Source organism: Mustela erminea, chromosome 14, assembly GCF_009829155.1.
Source record: "Mustela erminea isolate mMusErm1 chromosome 14, mMusErm1.Pri, whole genome shotgun sequence".
Classification (NCBI taxonomy): Eukaryota; Metazoa; Chordata; class Mammalia; order Carnivora; family Mustelidae; genus Mustela; species Mustela erminea.
In genome coordinates, this window is record NC_045627.1 from 72,604,746 (window position 1) to 72,621,728 (window position 16,983).

A 16,983-nucleotide genomic window follows, 5' to 3' on the forward strand; every position below is an offset into this window, starting at 1 on the left:
TATCTTGATCAAGCGAAGATTTTTTAAAGAACAATCTTCTTTTTGGCCACTAGAGGGTGTAATAGACCTAACAATCCACTACGTGGCTTAAATCCTTGCCCCGTATCTTCTTCCCTCTGTTAGTTGATAGGCACCATGTTGGTTGGGAAATAATCCAGAACTTAGAAGACATTTCCTTTGGTGCTTATCATTCTCTTCACTAGATTGTTCTCAGCTTTGTTGTCTTAGCAAGTTCATTTCACCAATCCAGATACCACAGGAAGGACTCCAATGCTTATGGTGGAAAACACATTGAAACAGTATCTGAAGTGAGGTCTCAAGAGGAAACCGTGGTAGAAAATGACTCCTTGTTCCTGTGAGTGGCAATGAAATGCCTTCTTCAAAAATTGGCATGTTTTGGCTGGAGAGATTAATTGATAACCTCTTGCTTTTTAATGCCTTTTGTTAATCAAAAATTATCCCAAGGGCTTTTCATGTATTACCTCATTTGGCCTTCCCAACATCCCAACAAAATAGGTGATATTATCCCCCATTTTGTAGATAATGAGACTAAGGCTTACAGAAAATGAATAAGGGGTACTAGCATTTCACCCATCAAAATTCAGATTCTAAAATTACTAGTGACACCTGTGTGCCAGACCCAGCGTGGGTCCAGTGAGGTTTTTTTTTAAGGCAGTTTTCTTAGATTATAAATCCAACCATGCTGAATTCATGTTGTGATATAAGATGGGATATAGATTTAGGATAAAACATTAACTTTTAATTTGGAAGACTTTTCTTCTTCTAAATAAGTCACCCCAAGAAGGAAGAAATTGATGAATACCTACAAAGTGGGAGTGGCCTGTGGTGATATTATCCTTTAATATACAGAGCGGCCCTTGACCCTTCACCGTGACACCTAGAGGACAAGGTATTGCTCTCTACCTTTGCTTAAGATACAGAAAAGACTTGGGTAAAAGCCGTTTATCTTTTCTTTATTTTTCCTTTCTGATTTTCAGTGTTGGGGACAAGGAGAGACATTCCAAGGAAAGTGGTATTTTAAAAACACGAAAAGACTGTTCAGTTAGAGAAGGTTTTTCTTAAATCTTGACATTTTTTTTTAATTTTATTTATTTTTTAAGTCTGCTCTAGGCCCAATGTGGGGCTTGAACTTCCAACCCCGAGATCAATAGTCTTGTGCTCTACCCACTGAGCCAGCCAGGTGTCCTTAGCTCTACAAGTATTTTTAAACATCAGAAGTATACTTCTATTTACTTACAACTTTATTTAAATAAATTCATTTAAATAAATATATTTGGAGATCTTTCTTGGAGAAGAGTCTAGTATACATACTGGAGATAAGAACAAGGATAAGCCTTTTGGGGAAATTTGATAGAAAAAATAACTTGCAAATTCAGTAGTTTTCAAAGGGATTTCATTTCTAAGAGATGACCATTAGAGGGCAATCCTGGGTCTAAATTTAGTTTTAATTAATCGTGAGAACTTTTCTCCAAAATATCTTTGAGCTTCCAGTTAGGACTTTATTCTGCATTGCTAGATGTACTTTAAGATTGAGGGAAGTTTAAGGATACCAAATTACTTCATTTATTCCTTCAGCCTTGTTTTCTTGTTCTGACTTTAGAAGGATCAGTCCTTCAGAGAAGCCGTGCTTGCCTAACCTATGCAGCGTGGAGGCAGCAAAGCCAGGAGGTAAGCAAAGGGCTTCAGGTCTGCATCTCCTTCTCCGCTGTGCTATAGTCTCCCCTGGAAGCTCATCGGGTTGTAACCAAGGAATAACCATACAGTTTTCTAAAGTTTCCGGCAAAATAATGCTAATATGTTGTTACAGAAATCGTTAAGAGAATCTATTGCAGGACTGAGCCTGTATATTATGTAATCAGTATTGTTTTTCCTAAAGTGTCAAGTCTGCAGAGAATTTTGGTATTCTCTCAAATTAATCAAGATGCAGATTTTATTGCTGCAACTGTAATATTTTAAATGTCATTTATACCTTAAATGACAAATTGGTACTTTATGATATTTATTCCGTGGCCAAAAGGTTCTGTGTTTTAATCTAGCAGAAAGATAGATGGGTATATAACCAGTCCATAATTGTTTCTAAGGCCTATATAATTTCTACTTGGGCAAGTCTTGATATCAAAGCAGTGGTGAATGTTACTGATTAAGCTACCTTTCATTTTATACCTACACAAACAACTTTAGGTTTTGCCATTCCTGGGGCCAGCTTTGACCTTGTTTACAATAGTTGAAAAAAATATATGTACCTTATTTTCAGTCCCAGCTAACTCCCCTCACTAGACAAAATACTAGTTTCTTGTCCATACCTTAAAATCAATTAACACTGATTTTATTAATCTAATTTGGTAAAAGGCAAAAGAGGAAGCAAAGTAGTATTACTAATCTAATGTGGATGTGCACTGATTAAGTTTCTAAGAAATTATTCCAAAACTTTTTAGCTGTGCTTTTAAAAATGACAAAATACACAGGACAGAATCTTGTCCACAGTCTTGTGTCTTGTAGACACAACTTTGTCCTCATTGTCTACTTGCAGTAGACTGCCCCTCAAAAAGCCAGTAAATGGCGGGGAGGAGGCCAGTAAATGTATGAGCCCTATGGAAAGAACAGTCTGGAGTACTATTTAATTGGACTACTTGGACCAAACCGCGTCCTCTAAGGTTGATATTTAGACTTGAGATTTTTCAAGAAAAACTTTTATCTCCCATAGCAGTAATATTCACAGATGGGTTGAAAATGAGGAAAGTGGTGTGTTTATAAAATGATAATAAAATGGAGGAATTAAGGGATGGAGAGCCTTGTGGATTTCCCGCTGGAACTCTTCTGGGTTTAAAAGAAAATGTTGGCAGTGAGTGGCCCAGTGCAGACCTAGAGCTGCAGTGCTGCTAGACCCTCTTCAATGATTTGCCAGTCTAGTGTTTGTCCTTAACGTAAGAGCATTTTCTAATTGGTTTTTCCAAAAGCAATATCTTCTGAAGATTTTCAGCGAGCAGGAGCTGGGGAGGAAGTCGTTGCATTCTAGAACTCACCCTTTCCTGTTGAGTAATGCTCTAGGGGCTGGATTTCAATGGTGGCTGGCTTGGTAGACTTTGACTTCAGAGTAGGGGAATCTGCTAAGTTTTAGGAGAAATAGATAATGGCCAAATTGTTGGCAGGCACAGACATACTCTTCATGGGTGTTTACTGGGCTCACAAGTTAAGGTTTAAGATTACTTTGTACCTGATTTCTATTTTGGAAATATTGGCTTCAATTATTTCAACTTAAAGAAAGGTAATCTGAGACTATGCAGACAACCAAAAATGTTCTGTGGATACTAGCTACCGGTGCACCCAAGGTTTGTGTTTGTTAAGTCTTTGAAAATACGTTGTGTGTAATCGAGACTTTAGATTTCAAAAATATCTTTTAAATAGTTTTCTGTCTTCAAACCATGTATGTGAAATGATTTTGTGTAAGGATGGTCTCATGTCTTCATTTTGACCTTTAGGTTAATATTGAGCAAGAGCACATGCACATATCCTTGCTAAAGTCAAGTTGAGCATGGCTCAATTAACTGCAGAGGAACAGGGCGAACTGGGTGGGGCAAGCTCTGGAATTCTACCCACTCACTGAGCAAAGTCAGGCGTGGGGAGAGCAGCTTGGTCTGAAGCAGCTAGTAGGAAGTCTAGCCCAGCAGGTGAAACATGGAATCTGGAGGAGATGGCAATCAACCAAAAGCACAATCTGGTAAAGTGGTCTCCATTGGGGAAGTGTATGTCCCAGTCAGGTATCCGGACAGGGAAGCAGGGCCAGCGAGCCTCCTGGCCTGTGTAGGCGCCCCAGCCACAGGCTTCAAGTGCAGCGCTTCCTCTGCTTCCTGTGGGGCAATGGCAAGATCAGGGCAGGACCTGAGGCTTAAGGGGCCTGGGGATAGTTCCTCAGGACAGGAACTCAGATATAAGAAGAATGACAGATGGGGATCGTGTTATCAGACTTGAGGTACATGATACCACTTAGAATTCCAGAAGCAAGGCATCCTGGAGCCAGGACACAAGGTCATGACTGGCCTAGAGACAGGCGTGGCTTGATGTTGAGTGAGTCCCCAGAGCCGCCTTCATTCCTCCTGCCTCATCAGGACTAGTCCTGGAGGCCACAGCCGGGTGAGGTCTTGGGGCCCCAGCTGTGGAGGGGAGAGGAGTGCTACAGAGCCAGGGACGGGCCTGACCTGACTTCCTGGTGGAAGTAGCCATCTGTGACAGCAGATAGCCATATGACAGTCCTGCAGGGCAGCGGGAATGGTCTCTTACTGTCTCACCCCGGAGCCTACCTGGGAGGACCAGCACCGAGTAACAAACAGGGGCCAAGTACTACCAACGCACTAGCTGTGAAGACGGCCAGATGCTCCATGTGAACTCATTTACCCTATCTGAAAGGACAGTTTCCCTACAGGAAAATTAGGTCCAGTGACGACTCTGGCCCCACTCCTGGGAGTCACTACTAGAAGATGCTCCTCACAAGTACTGACTGGGTTGAAGAGGATGAGTGGTCTGTGTTTCTTCCCCCAACTGGAATAGATGAAGCTCTAAGTTCGGATGAGCAAAACAGCTTTGATTCTACAAGGTACATCCTCCATGACCCTCTGGTTGTGGTAATTACCTTTTGCCACTGAGTCAGAGGCCTCTCTGATTCGTCTTGCCACACTTGCCCAAATAATGACCTCTCCATTCACTCCTCCAGCCTGCGGAGAGAATGCTTCCTGGGCCCTTACTCGCAAAGCTCAGATGTGTCCTCAGCATCTGCTTGAATCACTCCGTCCTTGGAGCACTCCCTGGCAAGCAGACCCTCATTACACCCCTCCCCCTATCCTGCACACCTGGCCAGAGGGCTTGCACCCTCTCAGGGGCCTTCCTGGCTCTCCAGGCATCCCCACCGAAGATGTTTCTCTCATCAAAATGACCTCCTTTACCAAACTCCAGTGGCACTTGAGGATCATACCTCTCTCAGCCCGTCTTAAATTAATATTATTGGTTGTGTATCTATCTCCCCAAGAAGGTTATGAGCTCTGAGAGCAGAGACTGTACCTCGTTCGTCCTTTTTTCCTCCGCCATGTTTGGCCAAAAATAAAATCTGCATTTTTGTTGCTCGTGGTAGACAGTACTGTTCATGCTGATGACATGGTGAAGATTATACGTACATAGCAAGAAGATGTTCTCCTAGATCTTAATAGTCAGAGTCAGGAAGTAGGCTGGGATACAGATCTGAATTGAAGTTCCTAGTCTGAGCTCCACGGCAGTTTAGGCATTGGGTAGGCATTGTGTTACGTGTTTAAATTACATTATCTCAGTTAATCCCCAGTCTTGCACTGTAGGGCTCACTCCACTGAGGGGAAACCAAGGTTTAGAGAGAAGAAGGAACTTATCCTACATTCGCACCTAGTAAGGGGTAGAGCTGGGATTCAAACTCCAAGTCCGTTTCTTACTGTCCTGCCAGGTTATTTACCAAAAGCAGCCTGTTACCAGCTGGGAGGAACATCCAGTGTTAGAACCCGAGGCAATGTCAGGAGAAGCCTTCCCCAAAGTGTCTCTCTCATGACAAAGTGCCTTGCACATGAGGCAGAGTTTTACCCCAGGGCAAACTGCCTGGGTAACCCCACTGGCATTCACTCATCCGGTGTGGGGAGGGGCTTCCTATACAAGTATACAAAAAGGGTTTGGTTAGGAACCCAGGGACAAATTGGGGGATCTACAGAAATGGTCTAGCCTTGCTAAACCCTACTGTAGGTATTTTTTTAAATTATTTTTATTAACATACAATGTTTTATTTGCCCCAGGGGTATAGGTATGCCTTTAAATGAACAATGATAGAACCACTCCATCCTGATCACCAGTATGGTTTTTAAATCTATGACTCGCCCACTGGATCTTAAGCAATTGTTTAACTGAAGGCTGCTGTCATTGATAGACGTCATTGGCACATTATAACCCTATGGGTTAAATGTAATAGCTGGAATTTACTAAACACCAAGTGCTTTGAATGAATTCATTAATACAACAAACCTCTGAGGTAGATGGTATTATCCCATTTTACAGATAAGAAATTTAAAGCAGTTGCCCAAGGTCACTTAATTAGTAAGTGGCAAAACTGGGTTTCCAAACCTGCATAATCAGACTTATGAGCGTATACGTCTCCTGTCTTTATTTCCAAAGGTAACTGCTGTCTTATCTTCTTAATTTATGTGAATCTCTAGAGACAGCAGACATCAATTAAGTAAACTTATATTGTACTGGGTTCACATTTTCTTTCTCAAGTCATTTGTCATATGACATGTTACATATCTTATTAGACAATTATACCAATTATACCCTGAAATTTCCACTTCTGACATTGTTATAGCATTTTTTTTCTTTGTCCAACAATAAAGCATGATAGTTGAAAATTAAGAATTTATGCCCTGGGGTCTAGAGACATGACTTTGATTCCTAGCTCTTCACTTTTTTATCAAATGGGTGTAATTGCACTAACCTCTTTGGGTAGTTATAAAAATTAAGCAAGATTGTAATATACACAAAACTTAGCTCCGTATCAGGAAGCCCTGAATTAAGGTTGGTATCGTATATAGTGTTATCACTTGTTTGGTCTCCTTTATCTGCTCGAAGAAAATGCGTATTAGGGAAAAGATAAAGGAGTAAACGACACCTGGTTTACCTCTTCCACTCTTACCCATTTGAATGTCGTTATTCCTGGGTCACCTGGGTGGCTCAGTTGGTTAAGCATCTGCCCTCCGCTCAGATCATGATTCTGCATCCTTGGATCGAGTCCCATGTTGGGCTCCCTGCTTAGCAGGAAGCCTGCTTCTCCCTCTCCCTCTGCAGCTCCCCCTGCTTGTGCTCTCTCTCTCTCTCTCAAATAAGATCTTAAAATATATATAATTCCTGTTCTTTCCAAAATTCTTTATACAACTGTGACCAGATGTCTAGTCTTTGAAAAAGGACAGGATGAGAAGGAACAAATAGATAATCCTATGTAACTTGCCCTTTTCCAGTGAGAAATCTCACTGGAGGGTGTGTTTTGTGCCTGGAAGGTGATGGAGAGGAAAATGTTACATTACCTTCTCCCAGTCAAGGATCCTTCGAGATCAGTGGGGATGCCTAGACCTAGGGCAACTTCCTGGAGAATCCCATAGGACTCGGTCAGTCACTCTGATTCTATGTTGTGTTCAGGGGAACAACTGACTTGAGTGCCCTGGTTGGCAAGACTGACCTTTCCTATATCTCTCTGCTCCTTGAGAGCCAAGTGCCATCATGCAGGGAGTTGGCCATCTGCAGGCTCTGTGGCTTGCAGGCAATCCAGGAAAGTCCTGTATGAACGTGCTTCAGTAGTGTCTAGTCTTGGTTGCTCATGTGACAGATGTCCTGGTGACAAAAGCTGGTCTGAGCTGTTTTCACAGCAGCCTGGAGAAGACCCAGAAAAGGCAGGTTCACCTCAATCCTGCACTGGGCAGAGTGTTATTGAGAGAATAAATATGCCCCTTAAGGAAAACCTGAATATACGTACAGTATAACGGTAGTGATAAGGGAGAGGGACTGGGAATACTCCCAGGTAGAAATAAATGGAAGGAAAACCCCATATGAAATTCTTCCCATGGTTTAAAAAAATTACACATATTAGACATCTCATATTTACAGGGGAAAGACAGGAAGGAATACACCCAAACAGTGGGTTTTGAACAGCCAGTGACCTCTTAGTGGTGGGATCACGAGCGCTTTTATTTTCTTGACTTCTTTACATTCCCAAAGTTCAAATAAGAAAATACCAAAAGCTCAGGAAATAAAAAATTAGGATAATTAAGGGGAAAGTTATCTTTAAGTCCTATATCAATATTGAGTAATAAAAGGCACAGGACAGAACCACACCTATAGTATGCTACCATTTGTGTAATAAAGGGAGCAAACAATATATATTATTTATGTGTATATAAAATGTCTCTGGGAAATTAAAGCAGAAATCAGTGACAGAGGGTTGACCATGAGAAAGGAAACTACCCTGTGGGGGAGGGGTGGGATGGAGACTTTTCCTATAAACCTTATTATACTTTATTTTTTGTCTTGTACCTATGTAAAAAGTTTACAAAATACAGTGTACATTTTCCCAAACTTTTGTAATGCCAAGAGTTTCTGAAAACTGTCAAAGTGTGTCATTGTAAGTGAACTATATGTTGATTTCAAACCTGCTCAGTATGATCTACAGTAGGCAGAGTATGTACAAGATACCAAGATATCATTCACCATATAGGGAGGCTATTTATCTAAAATCCCACATGTCAAATGTATATCATTATTCAAAGCCAAAAGAAAAATAATAGTTTTAATATGATCCATTAAGTTCCTGTTTTTACCTTGGCTTGAAAGAAGCCTTAAAGCTTTATTTTGTCTTTAGCCAGATTTTCCAGTTGAGTGAAGTAGATTATTCCCTAGACCCGCCCCATTTAGAACTTCACTCCCATCTTTCAAATCTTGTTCTGATAGTGTTCCATGTTGTTACAGCTTTGCCTTTACCTACATGTGGTTTCAGAGCTTTTTTGGAATTCAACAGATACATAAGCTATTGCTGTGTAACAAATCACTCTAAAATGTGGAGTTTTAAACAATATGCATTTATTATATCTCATAGTTCCTTTGGGTCAGAAATTCCAGAACATTCTGGCTTGGGGTCTTTCAAGAGGTTGCGGTGTCAGGCAGAGCTACAGTCATCTGAAGGCTTGATTGGGGCTGGAGGAGGATGGTTGGCAAGTTGGTGCTTTACTGTTGGTGGGATGCCTTCCCTCTTCCCCACTTGGACCTTCCCTACATGGGCTGCTTAAGTGTCCTCATGACAGGGTGGCCCCAGTAGCAGACAGTCCAGGAGAGAATGAGGTGGAAACCACAGTGCCTTTTATGACCTGGCTTCAGACGTCACACACCTTCCCCTCATCCACCTTCCCTTCTGCTGTATCCTCTTCATGCAAAACACAAGTCACGAGGTCCAGCCAGTCTTTGAGGGGAGGAATGTTAGTTTCCACCTTTTGAAGAGGGTAATGTCAAAGAACTTACAGTCATATTTAGAAACCACCACAGGGCATCAGAATTAGTCATATCAAATCACTCAAACAAAAAGGTAAAGACAATGAGAAATGAAGGAAAGGGGGGTTTAGGAGGAAGGAACAAGGAACACGTACTGGGCCCCTACTGTCCAATGCCCTGTCCTTAACACACATTATTGCACTTAATTTCATAAAGACGTGTTCTCAATTTTACAGGTGAGGAAACTGAGACTCTAAGAAGACCTACAGCACATCCGAGGTCACACAGTTCAGAAGAGCACGTCGAGCATGTGTCAGCCTGTGTCATGGCTGTGCCATCTCTCTCCCTCGGTGGGAAATGGAACGCATTCTCCATTACTTGCTGCCTGGACACATCTAGCCATGACCATTTTGGCATCAGGGAGAAATAGTAATAGTTTGAGTTGAATGAATTCTGACAGAGCTGTTTAACTTGTTTCTAAAGCCTCTGGAATCCAGCAGGTGTTCATTCTCCTTCCGAAGCCCCTCCCCTGCCTTCTGCCATTGCGGGGATTTGCCCAGTCTGGGGAGGCCATGCCTCTGCTCACCCCCGACTTGGAAAGCCAGCCAACTTCTCTCCCCATTGCTGCTGGCTGTGACACAGAGGTCAGTGCAGCCAATGGAGTAGGGTGACACTGAGCACAGGGGTGTGTGAGGACAAGGCCCTCCCTCTTATGGGGACTGAGCCAAGTCCAATAGGGTGGAGACTGGACAGCCCATCTGCCCTGGGGCCATGCTGGACTGCAGGGCCCTGATAAGGCCAGGGAACCACCCGCCCAACTTAGAGTCCTCTTACAAATATAGACTTATCCGAACACCGCCCTCCCGGCCACACAGGTACTTTCCTCCAAGGGTAGCTGGTGGCCTTTGCCACCATGAGATGGGACCCAATCCAGGGCAGGACTAGCTCTCTGGGGTGTTCTGGCCACGGACTATGGTGAAAGCACTGTGAATTCTTATCTCCTCTGTCCCCACGCCCCTTCTCATCACGGGCCACTCCATTCCTCCAAGGAAACCCAGTTTTCTGATGGCTTCTCTCAGCAACACTGTCCTCTCTTCGGAGAACTTAGGCCTGGAGAGTCCCTGGAGCTCTTCTCCTCCTTTCAGCTCCCAAGGCACATTTGCCTGTGCAGAGAATTTTCCTTGGGTTGGAAGTGTGAGGAGCCAGTGCTACTGTCAGAGCCAGACCGGGGGGAAGAAGTAGGCCAACTGGGCATTAGCCAGGGCTCCCATCTGTACAGGCACTGAAAACCATCCTGATGAAGGTGAAAAGACTGAAGAACATCAGCTTACTGGAATTCCTCGTAGGAAGTAGCTTTCAGCCATTTGGGATTAGCAGAACACGATGATGAAGTAGTTTGAGGTGAGGAAAGGCATTGAGACCTACCTCCCGTATCGCTGTGTTGCCAGAGGGGAAGATCTGGTTACCATCAGGGCTGCTTTTTCTGGGTGTGGCCTGTGCATCAAAGACCATTGCTGCTCCCACTCACCCCACTTGGTCCTCCACCCTTCTGTCTGTGCTCGGCCGCCTCTTTAAGAAAACGAGTGACAAATACGGAGAGGTTATCAGCCGGGAGCCACCGCCTTGTTAGCTCGCACAGGACCCAGGGCCTGTCTGCCCTAGTGGGATTGGGGTGTGCATGGGCAGGCCACCCTCTGAGCGCGGCCTCTGGGGTGCAGCAGCTCTGCCACTCCGCAGGACACAGGGACACCCTGGGAGGGATCGGGCCCATACAGTAGCGGCTTGCTGTCGCCCTTCCTCTCCGTTCTCCTTCTGGCTTCATGGTCTGTAGTTAGGACTGAGTTTCCCTTCTCCTGGTGGCTGGGGCTGACCCCTCGCTTGAAAGTCCCCGGGACACCCTCAGTGGTGACCAAAGCAGGGTGAGCTCACAGTCGGCCAGGAAGGCAGCCATGAGCCAGGGCCAGTCACGTTCTGGGCAGGTGAGTGAAACTCCTGCATCCTGGTCCACAGCCCTGACCGTCAGCGATGCTGCCCTGCGACCCCTGGAGTGTGTGGGGTGGGCCCTGCGAGAGGTCAGCCTGGAAGGTACAGGAATGAGAAACTCACCCAATAGGTCTGGTGCCTCTGCCATGACCAAGGCGACGAGCTGGGTGCTTTACCTGGAAATTGGAATTTCTGACGATGCCCCCCACCCAGAGGCTGGGGGTACAGGCTCCGATATTACTCACCATGAGCTGATCCCTGTGTGAGTGAGGCTGTTCCAGATTGGGTCTGGGGCCTGAAACCAGGTGGCAGAGCCCAGCTTGGGGAGAAGATGCAGGGCTATGCTCAGGGCTCACAGACTCTACCCCCGGACGAGGGAATGAGACGAGACAGGCACCGAGTGGCCGGGAAGAGAGCAAGCAGGGGAACTTTGGACACAGAAGCTCAGCCACAGACCCATTGAGAGACCTTGGGCAGGTTTCTTCTCTGAGCGCAGTCTCCTCAGCTGTGAAGTGCGGGTGAGCACGCTTGCCTCGTAGAGGTCATGCTGGGACTGGCCCACTCCAGGCTATCAGATGTTGTCCCTCCTGGGACGTCCCTGTCTCCACCCCCACTGCTCCTGTCCCCTTCCTCTTCTGCCACCTTCTTTCTCTCCCTCTTCCTCCTTCATGGTCAGAGGCCTCAGAGTGGCCAGAGAGAGGAGACCAAGTGTCAGTGGCACTCAGGGAGGTCCCAGTGACACCTTGTGCTGGCCCGAACAACCCACATGGAAAGGCTGACTGATCCAGGCCCCAGTCAGGGAACACGTGCCTGTGACCTCCCCAGCCACCCTCCGTCACAGGTACCCGCTGGCCACCGACCCTCGTCACCCGGACTTCCACCCCGGGAGTTCCAACTGTGGTCTGGAGAAACAGCCTTCTGCGAAGAGACCATGGCCATGGTCACTGTCAGCTAAAGGGGAGACTGCAGGCTGCCCTTCTCCCTCGCTGCTCCCCCCCCACTTCTCCAACAACCTCCCCCCACCAAGGGACGAGGCCGGGGAAGGAGCCCAGGGATCTCCACCACAATCGGCTGCCCGGCTTTCTGTGTGCAGGGGATGGAGGCGGCCTAATTGACTCAAGGGCCGAGAAGAGGGTGGTTGGGCTGAGGCAGGCTGGGCCCTGGGGGTGACAAAGGGGTGGTGGGGGAGGTTTGAGGGTCTTGGGAGAAAACCAGATGGCTCCCTGCCATGCCCCCCTCTGAGCGTCCGCTAACTCTAAGCTGAGTGAGCATGGCCTTGTGGACAAAGGCGAATGGGCACAGGAAGGGAGCCATGGGGAATACGGCCTGGGAGAAAGTGGAAGCAAGGGGATCCCCCTCTTTGTGAGGCAGGCAGCTCAGGACTCCCCTCCTAGGCACCCCTTCCCCCTTCTTGGTGTGGGGATCTTGTGCCATCTCCACACGGCCCCTCAGCTCACCTGCTCCCATGAGACCGGCCAGGCCAGCGTGTGGGTCTCCCAGGCAGGCCTGGTGTGGGACACCCATGCTGTGAGTGTGGATGTCTCCAGGAAGGGGTAGAGTCTCTTGGCCCTGCTGAGGGGAGTGCACAGGGAAAGGCCCATGGCTGCTTGGGAGATCCAGGCTCAGCCACCAGCCCAGTGACAGCCCCTTTCCCCAGCATGGCCCCAAGTCCAGAGGATCTAGGCTTCTGGCCATGGATGGGGTTCTAATGAGGGAAGAGTTGGGGAGCTGCCTGCTCTCCACCTGGGCCCGTGTGCCAGCCTCAGTCCAAACAGGGCTGGCTGGGTCATGGTCTCCAACACACTTCTGTCTCCAAGGCTTCGTATGCCTCCCCAACCCCCACCCCAGAGACATCCCAGCTCCTGTCACCGCGGGCCTTGCTCCTCAGAGAGGCCTTGTCGCCCTCAGCGTGACTGACCCACCTGAGCTCCAGGCCGCCCCCCAAGCCTCCCCTCGCGCTCACTTTCCCGCTCTCCTCCCTCCGTCCCTCCCTCTCCGGCTTCACTGCAGAGCTAAGTCCTTCCCAGGAGAGCAGGCAGACCTGGGGGCAAATGTTACCCATCTGGTAGGACTTCGGGCAAATCTCCTAACTCCCTCTGAGCCTCAGTTGGCAAACCTGGAACTGGAAAAGCAGGTAGCTCCTTGCAGAGTTGTGAGAATTTTAAAAAGATGAGATCTCCAGGGCAGCCTGCCATCACAGAGGCCACACAGCTGTCACATCCCACTTCTGTCCCCTCCTAAGTCTCTCTGTGGGCCCCCGTGTGACGCCCACCCTCACGGCTCTATTCTCAGCTCCTCAGTTTTCACCCAGATTCATTCAAACAGCCCCCTTGCTGGGCTGGCTGCTCCTGGCCCAGCCTCTCAGTCCTGCCTCACCCTGAGGAAAAGGGAGCCCTTCAACATGCACACCGTGGTCTCCTCCCGCCCAGCCTAGAGTCTGGGACTTCAAGGAAAGATGGAACTTCCTTCCCGCACAACGAGCCCCTTGGTGGTTGCGGGGGCCCGGGCGGGGGGGGGGTCTGGTCCCAGGGGATCCCGGCTTTATTTCCATGCTCCACCTTCTCCCCTCACTCTGGCCACGTGCTTTCACTCCCCTGTCCCGGCACATGCTCTTCCTCCAAGGGCATGTCGTTCCCCGGCTCATCTAAGAGCCAAGCCTTCACCCTTCTCATGGGGAAGGACAAGAGGCCCGTCTGCGTGCCTGACACTGCACTGCGTGGTGTCCTTGCCTTACGTCATGAGGCAGCTCCTGTTCCCAGCTCCTGCCTCGTGGGTAATAGAACCAAAGTTTCAGGGGGGTCAGTGGTGTCCCCAAAGTCACACTCTGCTGTTACAACAGTCTCCTAGCCCAAACCCTTCCCTCGCTCCAAGGACAAAGGCTGGATCTGGCCTGGTGTTTGGGGGCATGGATTGTAGAGATGAGTCTCAGAAAAGCAAAAACTTCCTATTTGGGGGGAAAGCACGTGATCAATCCGGCAAACATGGATTCAGCGTTCTTATATTCGACGGACAGCTCTGGGGTTAAAAACCCAAATGATGGACAAAAAAGTAAAGGATGGCCAGGATGCGGAGAAACTGGAATATCCTTACTCCGCTAATGGGAACGTAAAATGGCACGACTTTGGAGCAGTTCGGCAGTTCTTCAAGGAAGTTAACCGTAAAGTTACCCCCTGATCCGGCAGCTTCACTCCGAGGCATAGACCCCAAAGAACTGAAAAGATGTGTTCACATAAAAATGTAAAAACAGAAATGTTCACGCCAGTATTATAACAGGCAGAGAGTGGAAACAGTACAATTGTGCACCAACTGATGGATGTAGAAACAAAATGTGGCATCATCCACACCGTGGAATGTCATTCAGCAGCAGCAGAGAAGCCCTGATACATAACATTATAAGCAAAAGAAGCCACACGTCGTACAATTCCACTTAGATGAAATGTCCAGAGTTTTAAAAAAAGTCCCTGACTGCTCAGGGCCATGGACTTTCTTTTCGGGGTGATGAGAATTTTCTAAAGTTGGACGGTGATGATGATTACAGAACTCTGTAAATACACTAAAAACCTGAATAGTCACCTTCAAAGGATGAATTTTATGGTATGTGAATTATATCTTAATAAAGCTGTCTTTCAAAAAAGAACGAGACACAACCTCATGGCCCAGCAGTAGAGGACTGGCAGAGGACACGGTGATGCGGCTGTCGTGAGGCTCTGCAGCGATCTCCAATGACACACAATGTTGAGATGAAAATCTCGTAAGGCATATTGAGCGGACATACAGGGAGTTATGGAACTCGAAGTTGAATAGCTTCCACTCTGAGTAAATGTGTTGTGTGGGGGTGCGTTTGTGTCTGCACAGGAAAACAGATCACCAAAATGTTAAATGTTCCATCATGGATACATTTTATCTTTGGGGGGTATGGGGAAGGGGGACTCTCTAAATTTTCTATTTCCAAATGGTAAACATATATTAGTTGTGTAATTCCTAAAATGAGTGATTCCGTGGTTCACCCATGCCCCTCCAAGGGCTCACAGTCTAGCAAGGGAAGACGTGTAATTATAGCAGCAAACGGAGGCTGAGATTGGGTGACGGTAAAGTCTCGCTGGGGCCCTCCAGGGAGGTCTCCTGGAGGGGCCAGATTTGAAATGATGGCCGGAAGAGCATTTGGGGGGTAAACCTGAAAAATGGGCCATTGACCCCTGGTTTTCCAGGGCACAGATGGAGAGAGGCAAAAGGCATTTCTCATAAAGTATCCCCAACGATCCTGTGTCCTGTGACTTTGTCCTCCACCCATACTCGCTAAGTCCGGAGAGCAATTATGCCTTCCAGAGCCCCACAGCCACAGGTGTGCGTGTGGGTACATTTGTCAAAAGCCATAACCAAGATTCGTACAGGTTGACCCTGGCAGTGGTTGTCAGGGTTTGGAGCAGAGTTCTCTGGGGCTGCCGCCTCCCCAGCAAGATGGATGAAGAGGCAGGACATCGACCCTCAGTACCCGCTGTTTCACACCTGCCATCTTCTCTTGGGCTTTTTAAAATGCTATTTCCAGGGCGCCTGGGTGGCTCAGTGGGTTAAAGCCTCTGCCTTCAGCTCAGGTCATATCCCAGGGTCCTGGGATCGAGCCCCGCATCGGGCTCTCTGCTCGGCAGGGAGCCTGCTTCCTCCTCTCTCTCTCTCTCTGCCTGCCTTTCTGCCTACTTGTGATCTCTGCCTGCCAAATGAATAAATAAAAAGTCTTTTAAAAAATAAAATAAAATAAAATGCTATTTCCTCTCAAGCCAGGGGAGTGCCCCTGGGCTGTGCACAGAAGTCAGAGGCTGTGAAGTAAAGCAAACTTCAAGATCAACAGGAAGCAGAGAGAGAAACCACGAGGAGAACGACGTGGGGAGGGCATGTGTTGGGTTTGGTCTTATTTTTAGTGGTCTTGGTGGTGATGGTGGTGGGGAATTGAGGCCAGAAGCAGGAAGCTGGGTTTCCCAGCCTCAGCTTTTGATGGTTTCCGGGTCCGCGTGGGCCTGTAAAGAAGGGACCCTGCTCTGCGATGAACCAGCTCTTTTAAGTTGCCTTTGTCTTTGAGGGGCTGTTAATGCATTCTTGTGAAACTGCTGTTCCTGCAAGGGGTCCCTCAAAGCATGAGGAGAGCCGAGCAGGTTCATCAGAGTCTGGGCATCGCCCTAAACCACAGCATTGGGAATGAGCCCCAACACACACACACAAGGGGTGTTCCCGCATAGCGAGGGGAAGATCATTGTCATCGGAGTCTCCGAGGGACCCATGATCTGCCTCAAGAATCACTAGCAGGAGGAAAAGAGCGCCGGACTGGGAGTCAAAAACGAAGTTGGAGCTGCCTTGCAACACATGCTGTATGATTGGGGGCACGTTATTTAATCTCTGGGCCTGGTTTTCTCATCTGGAAATAGTATCTAAATGAGCTATAGCAGCTGAAAGTACCTACTCCTGATTCTTAGGTGTCAAGCAGCATCTGCTGTGTGTGAGTCTGGGGTGGGAGGCACGCGGGGGCAAACAAGGCAAGCAAGATTGCGGCAGGAAGTCCTCAGGGCAGCTACAGGCTTAGCAAGTGCGCTACTGCCACAAAGAACCACTTCTGTTTCCTCTATTTGTCCCCCTCCTGCCTCTCCCACTGATATTTTACCCAGACCCTCTCTATACACCCCCCCCCAACCAATACCCTTGGGGCCTGGCTCACTCTCCTCTCTATGGATGTGTGCTGCCTCCTCCCCAGCTCAGTGAGCACGTCCTGGCTAGAGAAATAGCCCAGGAGAACAGAGCGGAGCCCACAGACCTTGCTTGAACCTGGCTCTCGGGGCTGAGAGATCTTGCCTGTCATCTGCGAAGGCGGAATCGCGGAGGGCCTTCCGCACTGGATCTCATTTGGAGGCTGAAAGGCGGAGTTGCATGTAGAGAATCGGAGCGAGGTGAGTTCTCCAGGAG